This window comes from Schistocerca cancellata, chromosome 10 (assembly GCF_023864275.1).
Source record: "Schistocerca cancellata isolate TAMUIC-IGC-003103 chromosome 10, iqSchCanc2.1, whole genome shotgun sequence".
Lineage (NCBI taxonomy): Eukaryota > Metazoa > Arthropoda > Insecta > Orthoptera > Acrididae > Schistocerca > Schistocerca cancellata.
The window spans coordinates 130,800,217-130,817,266 of record NC_064635.1 but is presented as its reverse complement, the minus strand read 5'-3'; the positions used below and the strand labels follow the sequence as shown (position 1 = coordinate 130,817,266).

Sequence of the window (17,050 nt, the reverse complement as noted above, 5' to 3'; positions counted from 1 at the left end):
TGCTGGTTCCCCTCTACATACGGATAAATAATCAGCACAATAAAATAAGATAAATCAGAGCTCACATGGAAAGTTTTAAGTGTTTGTTTTCATCACACTGTTCAAAACTGGAACGTTGGAGGAATAGCTTGAACGTGGTTTGATGAACCCTCTAACAGGCACTTAATGGTGAATTACAGAGAAATCATGTAGATGTAGAGACGAACGCTGCTCAATGACCAATGATGGAACAAGAAACGACTGCCATGTTAGACAGTTATCTACATCCCTCTCTCTAGGTCACTCCCACATTCATGCTCCATAAGAGACACTGTGGTGCACAGCAGAGGGTACTTTCTACAACTACTATTCCTTCACTTTCCCATTCGACTTACAAACAGAACGTGGGAAAAATAATTGTCTATATATTTGTGCACGAGACCTGGTTTCCCTTTCTTATTTACGTGGGATTTATGCGAGATGTAAAATGGTGGCAGTAGGGTTGCTCTGCAGTTTGTCAGAAAACTTTCTCAAGAGAGTTTCAAGAAAAGAACATCATCTTCCCCCGAGGGACCTCTCCGGGGGACACCACCTTGATGAAGCCCTGTCCGTGCGGGTGGAGAGGCTGGCATATCCGCGGGAAGCTGAGGGCTATGCCGAAGGTAGAGGACCTACTGCCGGAAAGGCCTCAGCCGATGTATCAGACTAAGAGTGCCCCACAACATCCCTTCTTCCCTAACCACTCCTAGTCCTACCCTATTCCCTGACCCAACCCAAGGTGTGATGAGATCCATGCTGAGGGGTGCATGGCACATGGTAAGATGTGTTGCAAATGGAGCCTCAGGGATACCGGGCAACCTCCCTGAGTAATTAGCCTTACACCGTGCGGGGTATTCGTGGTGTGGACATTCTAGATCCCCGAATCTTGCCGGGCCAACATGGACACGACTACAGAAAAAGAAACTGACGGGCAAATTGATACCCAAACATCGGGGACTGAACCAACGGAAGGCACTTCCACTACTGAATTAGGGTCTAGACCTGAGCCAGAAGTGGGAACTGTAACCGAGAAGCTAGACCAGATTAAGATCAAAGGCTTGTCTGAGGCCCAAAGGAGGAAGCCACTCAGGGAACAGAGGGAAAAGGAAGGAAAACAATGACTTCCGAAACACAAGTGGAGGGAAGTAAAGGGACTAGAATGCAAGACCCCCTGGAAAAAACTGTCTCAGGTTGAAGGGGACATGCAGACCCCCACAATGTCAAAGACACGTAGTAAGTGGATAAGAGAGGAATCAAAGACTCCCTCCTCCCTGGATAAGCGACTCCAGAAAAAAACCGAGGCAATAACTGGGGAAACAGACCTATAGTACTGCTGTCTCAGTTTTTAGGATGGCAGTTATCCAGGAAGTTTATCCACTGGTGGCCATTACCTCACAACAGGAGGAACTAGTACAGATGATCCTCTTTGAAAAGATTGGGGGGGGGGGGGGGGGGGGGGACGCTGGCCCAGGTCCCAACTTCAGGAGGGTCTATTTAGATCGTGGTTCACTCATTTGGGGGGGACGCTGGCCCAGGTCCCAACTTCAGGAGGGTCTATTTAGATCGTGGTTCACTCATTTTTGTCTGTGAGGGGGTGCACACAGTAGAATGGCTCGAGGACAAGGTGCCTGTGATATCCCCGTCGGAAGATGCGAAGCTGCTGGTCAAGACGGCAGCGGAGCTTCTTAAGACCGCAAAGGTATTATTACGTGTACCCAAGATCCTTAAGGAAGTCTCTCCAAGACTCTGTTTGGGAAAATAGGGGCCCAGAACCCAAAAGTCCCGACAGAAGACAGCAGAGTGATTAACTAGAAGGTTTCTCTGGAAGGACAAACCCTGGTGGTGGAGAAGTCCCTGAAGGCGTTGCGGGAGCAGGACCTGAAACTGTTTTTAGGGTTCTCGCAGGTCACCGTCAGGATTCTCAAAGACCTCAAAGATGGCAGTAGGACGGAGCCTGGAGGTGCTGCAGATTAATTTGCCCCACAGTAAAGGGGACTCTGCTGCCCTGAGCCGCTGCCTGGGGAGACAGGAAGTGGATGTGGCCCTGATACAAGAACCCTATTTATACAAAGGGGGTGTATCGGGCCTCAGAGGCACTGGAGGTAAGCTAATCTATGCTAGGAATCTAAGACACTCCAGAACATGCATCTATGTTAGAAATGGCATTTCTTTTATGCCAATGATGGATTTCTGCTCTACGGACTTAGTGACCTTAAAAATTCAGCAATGTGAGGAAGGTATCACGAGGGAAATTGTCTTGGACTCAGCATACCTTCCTTACAAAGACAGTTCTCCCCCTCCCTTGGAGGTGAGGAGGCTGGTAGACTTGCCATTGGCAAGGTGACCAACTGCTGGTGGGGTGCAACGCCAATGCCCGAAACCTAGTGTGGGGCAGCAAGGACACTAACAGTAGAGGTGAGTACCTTCTTGAATTCCTCTTAGCTAACAACTTAGAGGTCCTCAATAGGAACAATGAACCTACATTCAGGAATAGCAGAAGGGAAGAAGTAATTGACATAACATTTGGTTCCATGGCAATGGGTAGCTATGTCAAACAATGGCATGTGGTGTTGGAGCCATCCTCATCGGACCACATGTACATTAAATTCAAGGTTGAAATGCAAATCAGACAGACCATGACTTATAGAAATCCTAGGAAAACAGACTGGAAGACATATAGGAGGGATCTTGACTTAGGCTTATCAAAAATTAAAACCATGATAAGGAAGCCAGTAGAATTTGAGCCTCTGCCATAGTTACCACATATCAGGACAACTGCAATATCACCAGGGAGTGCACAAATAGGAGTGTTCCTTGGTGGAATAACAAATTGGAAACACAAAGAAAACAGGTACGGAGACTGTTTAATATTGCGAGATGTAGAGGATAATGGGCTAAATATCCTGAGGCCCTTGCCAGTTACAATCTTGCAATAAGACAAGAGGCATCCTGGAAGGCATTCTGTAAGGAAGTGGAAGGCACAGCTGTACAAGCCAGACTTCACAAGATTCTCACTAGAGTACCAACTAATCCAGGAGATACGTTGAGGAAGGAGGATGGGGAATATACAAAGACAGCACATGAGACACTGGAATTGCTCCTCAAAACTCACTTTCCTCAATATGCTCTGCCGGATAACACAGACCAGTATGTAACCCCAGAGAGACAACGGTTCTCAGACACTCGAAGAGAGGACTGGGAATTGGCCAAGGAATGTGTGAACTTCAACAAAATCCAGTGGGCGGTGGGAACATTCCAGACGTTTAAGTCACCTGGCCCAGATGGAATTTTTCCAGCTCTCCTGCAACAGGCAGGAGGAAAGCTTATAAGAATCCTATTCAGGCTATTTAGGGTTAGCTTAGCAGTAGAAATCATTCCCAATGTTTGGAGGGCAGTGAAGGTTGTCTCCATTCCAAAGCCAGGGAGAATTGATCATACCAAGGCCAAGTATATGAGACCAATCCGTCTGTTCTCCTCCATTCTCAAAACATTGGAAAAACTCGTTAATGTATACGTTGGAGAGAGGAGGCTATGTAGGGGCCCTCTACACCTGAACCAACATGCATACCAACCAGGTAAATCATGTGAGACAGCTCTCCACCAACTCGTCGGGAAGGTGGAAAAAGCACTTCACTTCCAAGAAATAGCCCTCTGCATCTTCCTGGATATCGAGGGGGCCTTTAGTAACACGACCTTCGATTCCATGGTAAGGGCAGCAGAGGTGCATGACCTGGGGACCACTATATGTAGCTGGACCAGAGCCATGCTTAGTGGAAGGAAGGTAGAGGCTATCATGATGAATGAAAAGATGGTAATTAAGACCACTAGAGGCTGCCCACAAGGAGGAGTTTTGTCTCCTCTATTGTGGAATTTAGTGGTGAATGAACTCATTGAGGAACTAAATTCCAGACAATGCTTCTGCGAAGGATACGCAGATGGCCTTGTCATAGTAATACTTGGCAAATTCACTGACACAGTCAGGAATATGGCACAAGGAGGGTTGGACATTGCGCAAAAATGGTGCATTAAACAGGATCTGAGAGTTAATCCTAAGAAGACTGTTGTGGTGCCATTTACGAAGAGACATATTCAGCACGCAAGTTGGGATCTAAAGCTCGTCGATGAAACTCTACCTGTAAAGGGGACAGTGAAATATCTAGGGGTAACCTTGGATGAGAAGCTAACTTGGACCCCTCATATTAACAGTATCTTCTCAAGGCAAAAAGCACTTTAGTGAGTACTAGGAGGGCTTGTGGAAAAAACTAGGGCCTAAGCCTCAGGGGTATGCACTGGATATACACCACAGTGGCTAGACCTAGGATTTCCTATGGGGCCGTAGTATGGTGGATGAAGGTAGAACAGCAGGTTGCTGCTCAAGAGCTTGCTAAGGTGCAGATATTGGCCTGCTTAGCCATAATGGGTGGAATTAGTAGCACACCAACCGCTGGAATGGAAGCCATGCTGGATATGCCTCCAATTCAACTTTGGGTTAAGATGGAGGCAGCAGCTGGGGCATACAGACTTAAAACTGGCCAAAACTGGGTCTCATTCGGATATCCAGAATCACACACTAACATAGTGAGTGAGGTAAATATAAGTATGGCTGGGGAAATGCCCACTGACTATATAATAACTCCGAACTGCCAGTTCGATACCGTACGGGGGGGGGACAGTTTGGTTCACCGATGGGTCAAAAACAGATCAAGGCGTTGTGGCAGGGTTGTACGGGATTCAGCCAAGACTGGAGAGCAGCATCTCTCTAGGGAAACTGGCCTCTGTATTCCAAGCAGAAATTACTGCAACCAGGGCATGTGTGGAGGAAAATATGAGTAGGTGCTACAATGACTGTAGCATCTACATCTATTCAAACAGCTAGGCAACCCTGAAATCATTGGCAGCTCCAGCAACAAGATCTAAGATTGTTGCAGACTGCCACAGGGTTCTGGTGGAGCTAGGGGGAAGCAATAGAGTGTACCTAGTGTGGGTCCCTGGCCACTCAGGGATCTGATAGATTGGCTAGGATGTGGGCAACAACTCCATTTATTGGACCGGAACGTGTCTTGACAATCACCGAGGCTATTATCAAAGTAAAACTACGGAACTGGTTTAGGAAACAGCACGTAGGATATTGGACCAAGGTCCATAAACAAAAACATGGTAAGGTACTGATGCCCAAGCCATGTTGTAAAAGAAGCTCTGTAATCCTGAGATCAAACAGGAAAGAGATCAAACTCAGGACTGGACTGATGACCGGCCATGGGAACTTCAAAAAACACCGACACACAATGGGGATAATGGAAGAGGACCCTAAATGTAGGATCTGTGATGAGGGTGAAGAAACTGCATCACACCTAATCTTTGAATGCACGGCATTGGAGAGTAAAAGATACATAATCTTCAGGACAACTAGACCCGAAGAAATTGTGTCTAACAAAAAACTGGTAGAGGGACTCCTTCCACTATTTAAGGGCACTGGTTGGCTTTACTAGATATACAGGGAGTGATACTGCACAATAAACCTAGTTTCGATGCAGGCAGTGGCGGGTTAGACCTAAGCTGTTTTAGCTCTCCTGTTAAAATCAATCAATCAATCAATCAATCAATCCCTCCAGGGATTCCCATTTGAGTCCACGAATAAACTGTGTTATACTCAGATATTGATCAAAGATATATGCAAGTAATCCAACAGCACAGCTCTGAATTGCCTTGATGTCTTTCTTTAATTAGACCTGGCAGGGATCCAGAGCACTTGAGCAGTGGTCCTGCAAGTGTTCTGTATGTGGTTTCCTTTATAGATGAGCTACACACAACTGAACTTGACCATTCACTTTCTCCAGAGCTGAACTTACATGCTCATTTCATTTTATATCAATTTGCAACACTATGCCTAGATATTTAATCGACGTGCCTGTGTAGAACAAGACCCTACAAAAATCATATTTGAACATGTGTCTTTCCTGTTCATCTGCATTAACTTATATTTTCCCACTGTTAGTCACAAATGGCTCTGAGCACTATGGGACTCAACTGCTGAGGTCATTAGTCCCCTAGAACTTAGAACTAGTTAAACCTAACTAACCTAAGGACATCACAAACATCCATGCCCGAGGCAGGATTCGAACCTGCGACCGTAGCGGTCTTGCGGTTCCAGACTGCAGCGCCTTTAACCGCACGGCCACTTCGGCCGGCTGTTAGTCACATCAACAAGGGAAAATTAGGGGAAAATATCCATATAGCTACAAACTTTTGTACAGTGCTAGGAGGGAGTGTCATGAACAACATCCTAAAAATCGTCACCAGTAGTGAGTGTGGGGTAAGGAGGGGGTGTTTAAAGGTCACTTTTCTTAACTCAAAAACTGGAGCTTCTAACAAAAATATTACCAATAAATATTTAAACTACATTATGATTCAGCAGACAAACAAACTGAAAAATCCAGTGAACTGATTAAAAGGACCTTTAGCAACACAAAATGTATGGTCAAGTTCAGAGGTAAGGTTTCAGAGGCTTTCAAGTTTAAAAGTGAAGTGAGACAGTGAGCGACAAAGTGCATCAACGCTACGCGGAATACAGACACGAGTCACTAATAATACTAATGTAAGAAATATATGGACAGAAATTATTTAAATCTGTGCACATTGCTCTACACTGCCAGAGGGCATATTGATTCTCAGTCATCATGTAAGGCAGCTGTTGTGTTCTTACAGCAAAGGCAAATTTCCCCACCATAATTGCTGTTCACTTTCCAGTTTACATACAGGCTATACCTCCACAGCATTTCCTGTTCAGTTCCCTTTAAAAGACATCACAGAACTCTTGACATATAGTGGAGTTATTTTCAGTTTAATAATTAAGTACTCATTTTCACTTGTTAAGTGAGTTTTAAGATAACATGTGTTCCTATAAACAAAGGCTGAGAAGTGTGTAATTTATAAGTGTGATGTTGTCAGTGACAATTGCAGTGTTGGGGGTACGGAACTGGATTGCTAAATGTGGCACCTTGCCGCCGTCCGCTGTTGACAGTGTATTGTAAAGCCATGCATTTGTTCTGTAATCACTTGGTGGTAAATTAATGAATAACTAGGAAGTTACTGAACCACTCTCATGATTAACTGTGCTAGTAGACTTCGTAAATCTCTCCCAGTCAAGAATTGCTGACAAAGTGGACAGCACCAAGTTGAACCACTTATCTAACTTCCACAGTGTACCTTGCAAGATGGGTGTGAATACATCTGATGAAATGGAACTGATCATGTTCAAGTCTGTAAAAATAGTTCCTAGATTTACAGTGAAATTATCTGAAGTTCCATAACATGAAAGAGACCGAACTGGGTTGCAGAGGGAGACAATTTAAGCCCCTGGGCCTCTTCAGATGTTGGGTGAGGTATTTGATACCCCTCATGCTATGAAAAGGATCCCAGTCTTTGATAGTGCAGAGAATTAAATACATACTGACAGCATGTTATACTCAGGACAGGCTCTTCAGTGTGGTATTTAGTTGAAATCTCCAGCTGTTGCTAGTTAAAAAGCAGATTTCTTGGGATAAATAATCTGGACAGATAAAAAATCTACTCACCAAGTGGCAGAAGAACACACACATGAAAGACGGTTGTAACTGGCAAGGTTTCGGAGCTTGTGGCTCCTTCTTCAGACAGAAGGGTTAGAACTGAAGAGGACTGGGGAAAGGGGTAGATTTCGGGAAGGTCACCCAGAACCACAGGTCAGGGGAGACTTACCATGCAGGATGAGAAGGAAAGATTGATTGTTGGGGGCTGCATTGGACGAGAATTGAAGGCCTGACAGCTTAAAGGTGGAAGACAGGGTAATATGCAGACAGGGATTACTGCTTAAAAACCATGGATAAGTTAATAAGAGTGAAAAGCTAAGCACATTGTACGTAACAGAGGTGGGAGGGGTGGCGGTGAAAAATAGAATGGTAAGACAATGAAAGATGTAGAAAACTAAACCACAGTGAAGCAAAGAGTAGTTATTGTGAAGAAATGCTGAGACTGAAGAAATTAACATACATTAAGGCCAGTTGGATGGTGAGAACCAAGGACATGTTATTGTGCTAGTTCCCACTTGCAGAGTTCTGAGAAACTAGTGTTTGCAGGAAGAATCCATATAGCACGTGTGGTGAAACAGATGCCAAGGTCACGACTGTCATGTTGTAGAGCATGCTCTGCAACAAAATATTACAAGTTACCAGTATACACCCTCTGCCTATGCCCAACTATCACAGTTGATAAATTGGTAGTAGTCATGTCGATCTAGAAGGCCAAACAGTGTTTGCTTAACAGCTGGTATATGATGTGTTTTGTTTAACACGTGACTCTCTCTTCGATAGTATATGTTTTGCCAGTTACAGGGCTGGAATAGGTGGTGGTAGGAGGATGCAGAGGGCAAGTCTTGTAGCAGGACGCTCACAGGGGTAGGAGCCACAGGATAGGGAGATGGGTGCAGAAGGAGCATAGGGTCTGACAATAACATTGTGGCAATTGGGAGGGCAATGGAAAAGTGTAGTCTAGGTGTTGTGGGAAAATTGTCAGACAGAATTGATCTCATTTCAGGGCATGATTATAGGACGTCATAGCCCTTTTGAAATAGCTGATTAATACATTCCATACCAGGATAATACTGAGTCACATAGTGTGCTCCAAAGTTGTGTTCTGGAGGGATCAGCAGTACCAGGATTGAATGTGATGGCCCAGGAAATCTGCTTTTTAAGTAGGCTGGTGGGGTAATTGGGTAATTATGTGCACTGGAGGCTGAGGTGAGAATGGTGGTGTATTACTGTAAAGAGTCTACATCCAAACAAATATGTTTGCCTCAGTTGCCAAGGCTGTTTGGGAGGGAACTTATGACATAGAATGTCAAAACGCAAATACTGTTATTTGTTGGTAGGCTTAATGTAGACGGAGGTGTGTAGTTGGCCTTCAGTGAGGATGAGATCGAATCAAGAAAGTGGCATGGGATTCGGAATGAATCATGTAAAATTTAATTGGGAGAAGTTATTCAGAGATTCTGGGAATTTCAACAGATCAGCCTCACCATGAGTCCATGGTACAGATCTCATCAACGTATATAAACCAAACCGGGGGCTGAAGACTTATGGATCCCAGGAAAGTGCCCTCCAAGTGATCCATGAAAAGGTCAGCATAGGAAGGAGCCATCCTGGTTCCCATGGCCGTACCCCGTGTCTGTTTGTATGTCTGCCATTCGAAGGCAGATAACATAATAACTCACTTGAAAACTGTAAATAAGTATCCATTCAATAAACTGAAAATAACTCCACTATATAAAAAAGACATTTTTGTCTATGACATAAGAGTACTGGACAGGAAATGCAGGGGAAGTAAAGCCTCTCTGTAAACTGAAAAGTGAGCAGCCCCAATGGTGGGGAAATATGTCTTTGGCAGAAGACTGCTACAGCTGCCAAACAGGATGACTAAGAATCAGTTTCCCCTCAGGCCGTGTAGAACAGTGTGCAGAGATTTGTATAGATTCAGTCTTATGTGTTTTTTGTGTTAGTATTATTAGTATTGTGTTTGTATAAGTCTAATGTACACTTTTTTTTTTACCACAAACAGTATTTTAAATTGGACTGCACTTACAATCTGATGGCACATTACATACAAACTTGAATCCTTCATTCACTGGCAATATCATTGAAACTTAGGTATTGTTTCTCATGTCACAAATTCACTCAATTATCGTTGACCTATCACCACCAGTGTGTTAGCATTAGGTGGTCGCTAAATGGAAGGCAAACAGACAAAAACATTGTATGATGTTATTTCCAAGTGTAAAGTAATTCTTTTTGTTGAAAAATATGGTAACAGGAGGGTGGGACGAGAATTCCAATATAGCTGACAAGATCGTTTGCTTATGAAAGAAACGAAATGGGCAGTATTTGTTACTAGCGCTATTAGAAAGACTGGCCCTCCACAAAAGAAGACATCCTGACACTGAAGTAAAAGTTTTGGAATTTGTCTGTAAAAGGAGGAAGAATGGGAAACATGTGACTAGGACACCATTACCAAAGCAAAAGGGGTTGCTGCAATTCTTGGTATCCTGAGTCAAGAGTTTAAGGCTAGCCGTGAATGGGCTGATTGCTTTACGAAACAGGTGGGCTCACCTCTACAACAGTAAACCAAAACCTTTCACAGGATTCTGGGGGAAAAAAAACCTAAGAGAATTTCAGTGGTCTGTCACCATACTTCAAAAAGAGAAGAATTTTTTAATGAGCCAAAGAAGGAAACACTGTTGAGATGCCAATCTGGTTAATATGCCACTTAAATTCTTTTGTCTCCTTCTCATTAATTATTTAATTATCATCAAAACGTAAGGGTGTGAGGGGGAAAAAAAGGGCATTACTGTAATGCTAGCAATCACAGCAGATGCGTGCAAACCTCACCCTTTCTTAATCTTCAAGCAGAAAACAAGCCCCAAGACCCATAAAAATGGAAAGCTGTTCCCTGATGGCATCACACTTTCCAAACCTCCATTAATGTTTTGTCTCAATGCATTTCGTGGTCATCTCACATATGTTGTAAGAACCGAGATCCGTAGTCTAGCCAGTGACATTTTTCCTGGAGGAATGACTCTGTGTTACAACCCCCACAAATTAATGTGAATAAATCGTTCAACAGCACATTCAGGGACAGTATGAAAAATGGTTTTATGAACAAAACTGTGAACTGACATTCCACATTATTACACACTGGGTTTCAGTTGCCTGGAAAAGCATCGAAGTATCGAAGATACTGTACTTCCAATTCTCTGGATGCCAGTGAAGATGATGTGCTATGGAACATCACTGAGGACGATGGGAAAAGAGTAAATGAATCTGTTTCTGAAGTAGACTCCACCGAGGATACCAGTAATAATGACATTGGTGAATAATGATTATTAATAGGTGTAATTTATAGTATTTTTGTTTGAATGTCATGTAGACATTTGAGTTCGGTGTTCTTTTTTAATAATAACTGCCACTTAATAGTGAGTCACTTAAAATTTTTTGTTGTTTCAATAGTTCATGTATATATCCATTGTTGTGTAAAATCAATTCAGCCAACCACTGATGCAACAATAAACTCTTTTTTTATGGTATTAATTCTTAAAATTGAGGTATGCGTTACATTCAATGGCACATAAGATTTGTGTACACAAGGTTTCTCATATCTGTATTCCATGTAGTGTTAATCCACTTTACGGCAAACAGACAAGCCTGGGGCACGTCTGCACACACTATTCATAAGGCGTGCTGTGAACGGTCAGTGTGACTTTGTGAAATATGCAGTAGCTCCTTCTTGTGACAGAGTGGAGTACATAGAGTGAGGAATCAATTTCTCGATCTTCAGTTTACAGACCTATGAAGGAAGGAGGGAAATGCGTGAGCACAGTCTGGTGACCTACCTTCCCTCAGACTTCATTCTGTCTCCCCTCCCATCACCATGTTACAACCCCGGAACACAATTTATCCCTTAAAGTGACTCCTCTGAACTTAGACATGGTATACATATTTAATATTTGTTCTTACGTGACTTAATTTGAATACAAGTATTAATTTTATACTTTTAAAACAATATTTTTTATAATCTGTGACTTTGTATTCCCTGCAATGCAGAAACTATTAGTTCTAGAGAAAAATGAATAGGACCCGTTTCGTAAGAAATTTAACATAGTTTAGTTTTTTACTGGGAAATATTTCTTTTAGTAGCCATGGTTTTTGAGTTATTCAAGAATAACGGTCCCTCCTACCACAAAAATTTGCCACTTCATGAATTATTTACTCTATTCGATTCTCATTTGGCTTCGCTGTCACAGCTGATTCAAGAGCAAGCTGCCAGTCATCATACCACACAGAAAAAATTCTACTGAAATTATCCTGTTTCCTCTTATAGTCATTCACAGACAACAGTTACGAAGGGGCAAGAGAGGTAGCTAGACTAGTGGAAGGCAGATGGAATGAGGAAGTTCTATGCTGTGCTTTAAGGCATAAGAAAACATCAAGATGATGGACTAATTAATGGTCAGTCGATAACATTAGAAAACATGCAACAGCAACATGGATGACTATCACTAATGACTAATGCAATGAAAAGTCAAGATAGGATTTTATCTAAGACAAGCTTTCAAACTGATGACAACAATTCTGTTTACACCTGACACGTTCGGATGTTTTGCTTTTGACTGCCATTTTAATAGAGGACAGGCTGTGATTTAAAAACAGTTCAATTGCTGGGCTTCATAAGCATAAGGTAACACATTTCTAATATTATCCGTGATAATTCCTGCAATGTTAAATATTGCAAGCCTATAATCAAATTAAATTTATTTGATTAATAACGGTGTTGCAAGTTCGAACACTGAACCACCTACATTTTAAATTACCACAGTTGTACTTCAGCCTAAATGTGATATGAGTTAGTAAAACTAAATTACCCTTTATACCAAGAAATTTCCACCCATCCATTGTACCAATGTATACTACATAAATAATATACCAAACAATAGAAAGTCCCAGATGGAATATCAACAACATGGAAAGAACAGATTGGTACTCACTGGATGAGGTATTCAGTTGCAGAAAGGCACAAAGAAAGAGACTGCTAAAATATTAAGCTTTCGGACAAAGGTATTTTTTCCAAAACAGAAAAACACATACGCACAACAAGGACAACTCGCACACACATGGCCACTGTCTCCAGGCTCCACTTTGCCTGTCTGCAACTCAATGCTACTCCTTTGTGGTGAGTAGCAATCTATCCTTTCCATATTGCTATAAATAAAATACCTTCACTCTGCTATTTCTGTCTGTCTTCACATACTTCAGAGGGCACATCGTACAATTCAGTATTTTGAGCAGACTTTCAGGTGAAGTACACACCGTGGCAGCTATTTTGCTGGTGGCTGAAACGGATATAAGTTATCTTCCAAGAAATCATCTTAAGTTGCCCGAGTATACTTGAGATTTTAAGTTTCTGTCACAATAATAAAAACGAGATAACTCGAGGTTTTGTGTTGGGTTAAATATTTCTGGTAGTTCTAAACAATGTGGTTGTATCTAGTCATATATAGATAACCACGCCTAGAGGAAATGATAAAGCTACAGGCTGTATCAAATATTATGTCTGTCATTTGCTTTTATCAATTTAGCCAGAAGAGCCGAACGGGAACTCTATTCCAGTAAGCCTTTTTTGTATAAATATCTCAAAGCTTTATAAACACCAAATCAGAAAAGGATAACTTATACCAATTTTAGAGCACACAGAAAACAGGAAAACCTTTCTCGCCATTGTTTTGCCATCTTCGGTTTGAAGACTGGTTTTGATGCAGCTCTCCCCACAGTAATACCACGTGCAAGCTTCCATGTCTCTGCATAGCTGCAGCAACCTACTTCCATTCCATTTGAACTTGTTCACTGTGATCAAGTCCAGGTATACCTATTCAATTTTTATCTACACACACTCCTACAAATAGTCAGATATGGCATATGCTCTGGGGTTTCAACAGGTATTTGCGATTTCACTCCCCCCCCTCAATGTATAGATAGATTCAGCCCAAACGGATGCTGCTCATCTATCTTTCATGAGACACCTAGTGTTGATGGAAAGTGTCGGTTACAAACAAAATCAAAATCAGCTTTAAAGTGGAGTTACAGCAGTCCCAAGTTAAAATTGCTCATCATTCATCTTATCGATATGTGTTGACAGGAACATTAAAACACAGAGAATAAGCAATACTCCAGCAGCAAAATGAGCATAGCTGCTGAATGGTAGTAGCAGATAGTGTGGGCCAGGGTGGCACACTAGCCGCTACTGGACTATTGGTTATTCTTTGTGGTTTCTTGTCCCTGTTAATACATATTGATAAAACAAATACCGCACTAGACCAGCGGTTGCCCAACTTTTTCTCTGACAGACCACTTTGAGAACCCTGGTGCTTTGATTGAACACCTTGTTCATTTTGAAAGTTAATAAAATTAAAAAAAAAAATAAAAACTTTTCTTATTCAGTGATTAAATCATAACTAACAACACATAAATCCAAAAAAAATACTATAAAATAAAATGAAATAAAAATAGGAAAAACGTTGAAAAAAGTGCCTTGTTCAAACAGTTTTTTGCGGGGCACTTATTCACTCATAACATCAGTGTTGCACATGCCACAGTTTACAAAACCCTGTACTACACTAATATGGAGCCATACTATTGAATGAGCATGTAAAATTTGACTAAACAAATCAGCTAGTTTGTAACGGGAAGCAAACTGACAGAAGCTGCTCATCACAACTTTCATGCAATGCTTTGTGTGTGTGTTTTTGCAAACGGTTTTCCAAAATTATTGATTTGGAATTTAGCTCTGGATGGAAATAAAACAAGGATGTCAGAGAAGAAGCAACAGGTTAAAAGGAAAAATACTGACCCATTAACAGATAGTTAATTTGGTCTTAAGTAGGAAATCTGAGTGGTAAAAATTGTATGGGGAGACAAAGGCTCAATAACAGTAAGAAGGTTCAAATTGATGTAGGGTGCAGTAGTTACGGAAATATGAAAGAAACTTGCACAAGATAGGCTAGCATGTAAAGCTGCATCAGATCAGCCTTCAGACTGGCAACAACAACTTCAGAGTGTAATGATTTACTAATAATGAGGAAAAATTACCTAACTCAACAAAGTTTCCAATTTACAGGAAGAGCTGATATTTCCCGGTACGCGCAGGGAGTGGGAGCAACTAACCTGTCGCTATCGTGGTCCGGTATTTCGCCCTGGCAGCAGCACCTGCAGAAGCCTGGCTAACAAAGTTAACCAATGTGACTGCTGTCCGCACTGTGCCACTGCTCGTCACTGGTGACGTGGAGACGTGCCGTGTGGTGGAACTCGTGGTGGTGGCAGTCTTGCCAGAATTCTCAACAGCTGCAGCCCGGGCAGGCAGGGGCACGGTGTTGGCAATGCAGTTGACAGTGCCACTGGCAACACTCTTGCCACCACTGCTGGTGGGGTTGCTATGAACACTGCCCACCCCCACACTCGCACTCACACCCAAAGTGCTAGTGCCGCCACCACCACCACCACCACCACCACCACCACCACCACCACCAGTGCCGCTGCTGCTGCTACTGCTGCTGCTGCTTGGGACACCAGGTGATGCCTCCACTCGAGGCCCAGAATTCACATTTGCCTGGGCTACAGCATGGCTGACAGGAGGCCGAGAAGGCAACGCAACCTGCAACACAGAATAAAATCATGAAATCTGAAGAAAAAGAAGGTGGATTATGATTCTATAGGTGCCATACACACAATAATTAAAATTTGGTGACAAATGAAAATCTGTGCCAGTTCAGGACTCGAACTGGTACTTCATGCTTTTCACGAGTAGTCCTCTTAACCATTTGGTGGGGCAAACACTGATGTAGTGTGAGAAGTGACATGATGTGTAACTTGCCACCAGATACACAATATGGGCATGGCACACACGTGACTTGACACTAATAGAAGTAATTTCGTGAGTAATGTGGCACCATTTCTTTTTTACACCCAGGAGTTATGTCTTTAGTCAACTTAATGTTTTGTGCAGATGAAGCAAATCTGCATCAGTCTCTATAGTTAGTTTCTCTGTAAAACTTTAACTGTTGCCATAAAAAAATCAAAAACACTGTCTTGCGAGTTACATGTGTTCTCTGCTATGCATCTGTTTTCATTTTCCATTTTGAGGAAATAGTTCAATAGAAAAAATCTTGGACAAACACACTGCAGTTTGATAATGAGCTGGCCTTCTTTTCGTAATTGGCTATAGTTGAGTAATCCACCCTATAAGTTCTTTCTTAGCTCAAGTGGAGCTTGTCTTTCCAGAACAAATTAAGTATATAGCTTAGGGTGGCCCTTATTCTTTGAATAAGGGCCACACACACACACACACACACACTCTCTCTCTCTCTCTCTCTCTCTCTCTCTCTCTCTCTCTCTCTTTCTCTCCCCCCCATAACAATCAATAACACAGTTATTTATTTAGTTAGTGAAGTTAAGCACTAGATCAGTGGACATAAATTACCATCTAATTGATAGGTTTTGTCGGTCATTTTTTATAACATAAGCAAAGTGAAAATTACCGAACAATCAGTTTCCGTAGAAATACTGGAACACATGAGGCAATACTGACCTTACGAGTTATCTTAGAAGAAAGATTAAGGAAAGGCAAACCTACGTTTCTAGCATTTGTAGACTTAGAGAAAGCTTTTGACAATGTTGACTGGAATACTCTCTTTCAAATTCTAAAGGTGGTGGGGGTAAAATACAGGGAGCGAATGGCTATTTATAATTTGTACAGAAACAAGATGGCAGTTATAAGAGTCGAGGGACATGAAAGGGAAGCAGTGGTTGGGAAGGGAGTAAGACAGGGTTGTAGCCTCTCCCCGATGTTATTCAATCTCTATATTGAGCAAGCAGTAAAGGAAACAAAAGAAAAATTTGGAGTAGGTATTAAAATCCATGGAGAAGAAATAAAAACTTTGAGGTTCGCCGATGACATTGTAATTCTGTCAGAGACAGCAAAGGACTTGGAAGAGCAGTTGAAAGGAATGGATGGTGTCTTGAAGGGAGGATATAAGATGAACATCAACAAAAGCAAAACGCGGATAATGGAATGTAGTCGAATTAAGTCGGGTGATGCTGAGGGTATTAGATTAGGAAATGAGACACTTAAAGTAGTAAAGGAGTTTTGCTATTTGGGGAGCAAAATAACTGATGATCTACATCTACATCTACATCCATACTCCGCAAGCCACCTGACGGTGTGTGGCGGAGGGTACCTTCAGTACCTCTATCGGTTCTCCCTTCTATTCCAGTCTCGTATTGTTCGTGGAAAGAAGGATTGTCGGTATGCCTCTGTGTGGGCTCTAATCTCTCTGATTTTATCCTCATGGTCTCTTCCCGAGATATACGTAGGAGGGAGCAATATACTGCTTGACTCTTCGGTGAAGGTATGTTCTCGAAACTTTGACAAAAGCCCGTACCGAGCTACTGAGCATCTC

At 42.3% G+C, this 17,050-nt stretch overlaps 1 protein-coding gene across 1 annotated transcript in view; it reads right to left on the bottom strand.

Annotated features, from left to right (window-relative positions):
* LOC126106355 (basic proline-rich protein-like) overlaps positions 1 to 17,050 on the bottom strand; it is a 109,596-nt gene that overhangs the window by 74,059 nt on the left and 18,487 nt on the right. Inside the window, exon 2 of the mRNA XM_049912607.1 lies at positions 14,760 to 15,246. The gene's annotated coding sequence lies outside the window, so the exon portion shown is untranslated. The remainder of the gene's footprint in view (positions 1 to 14,759; positions 15,247 to 17,050) is intronic.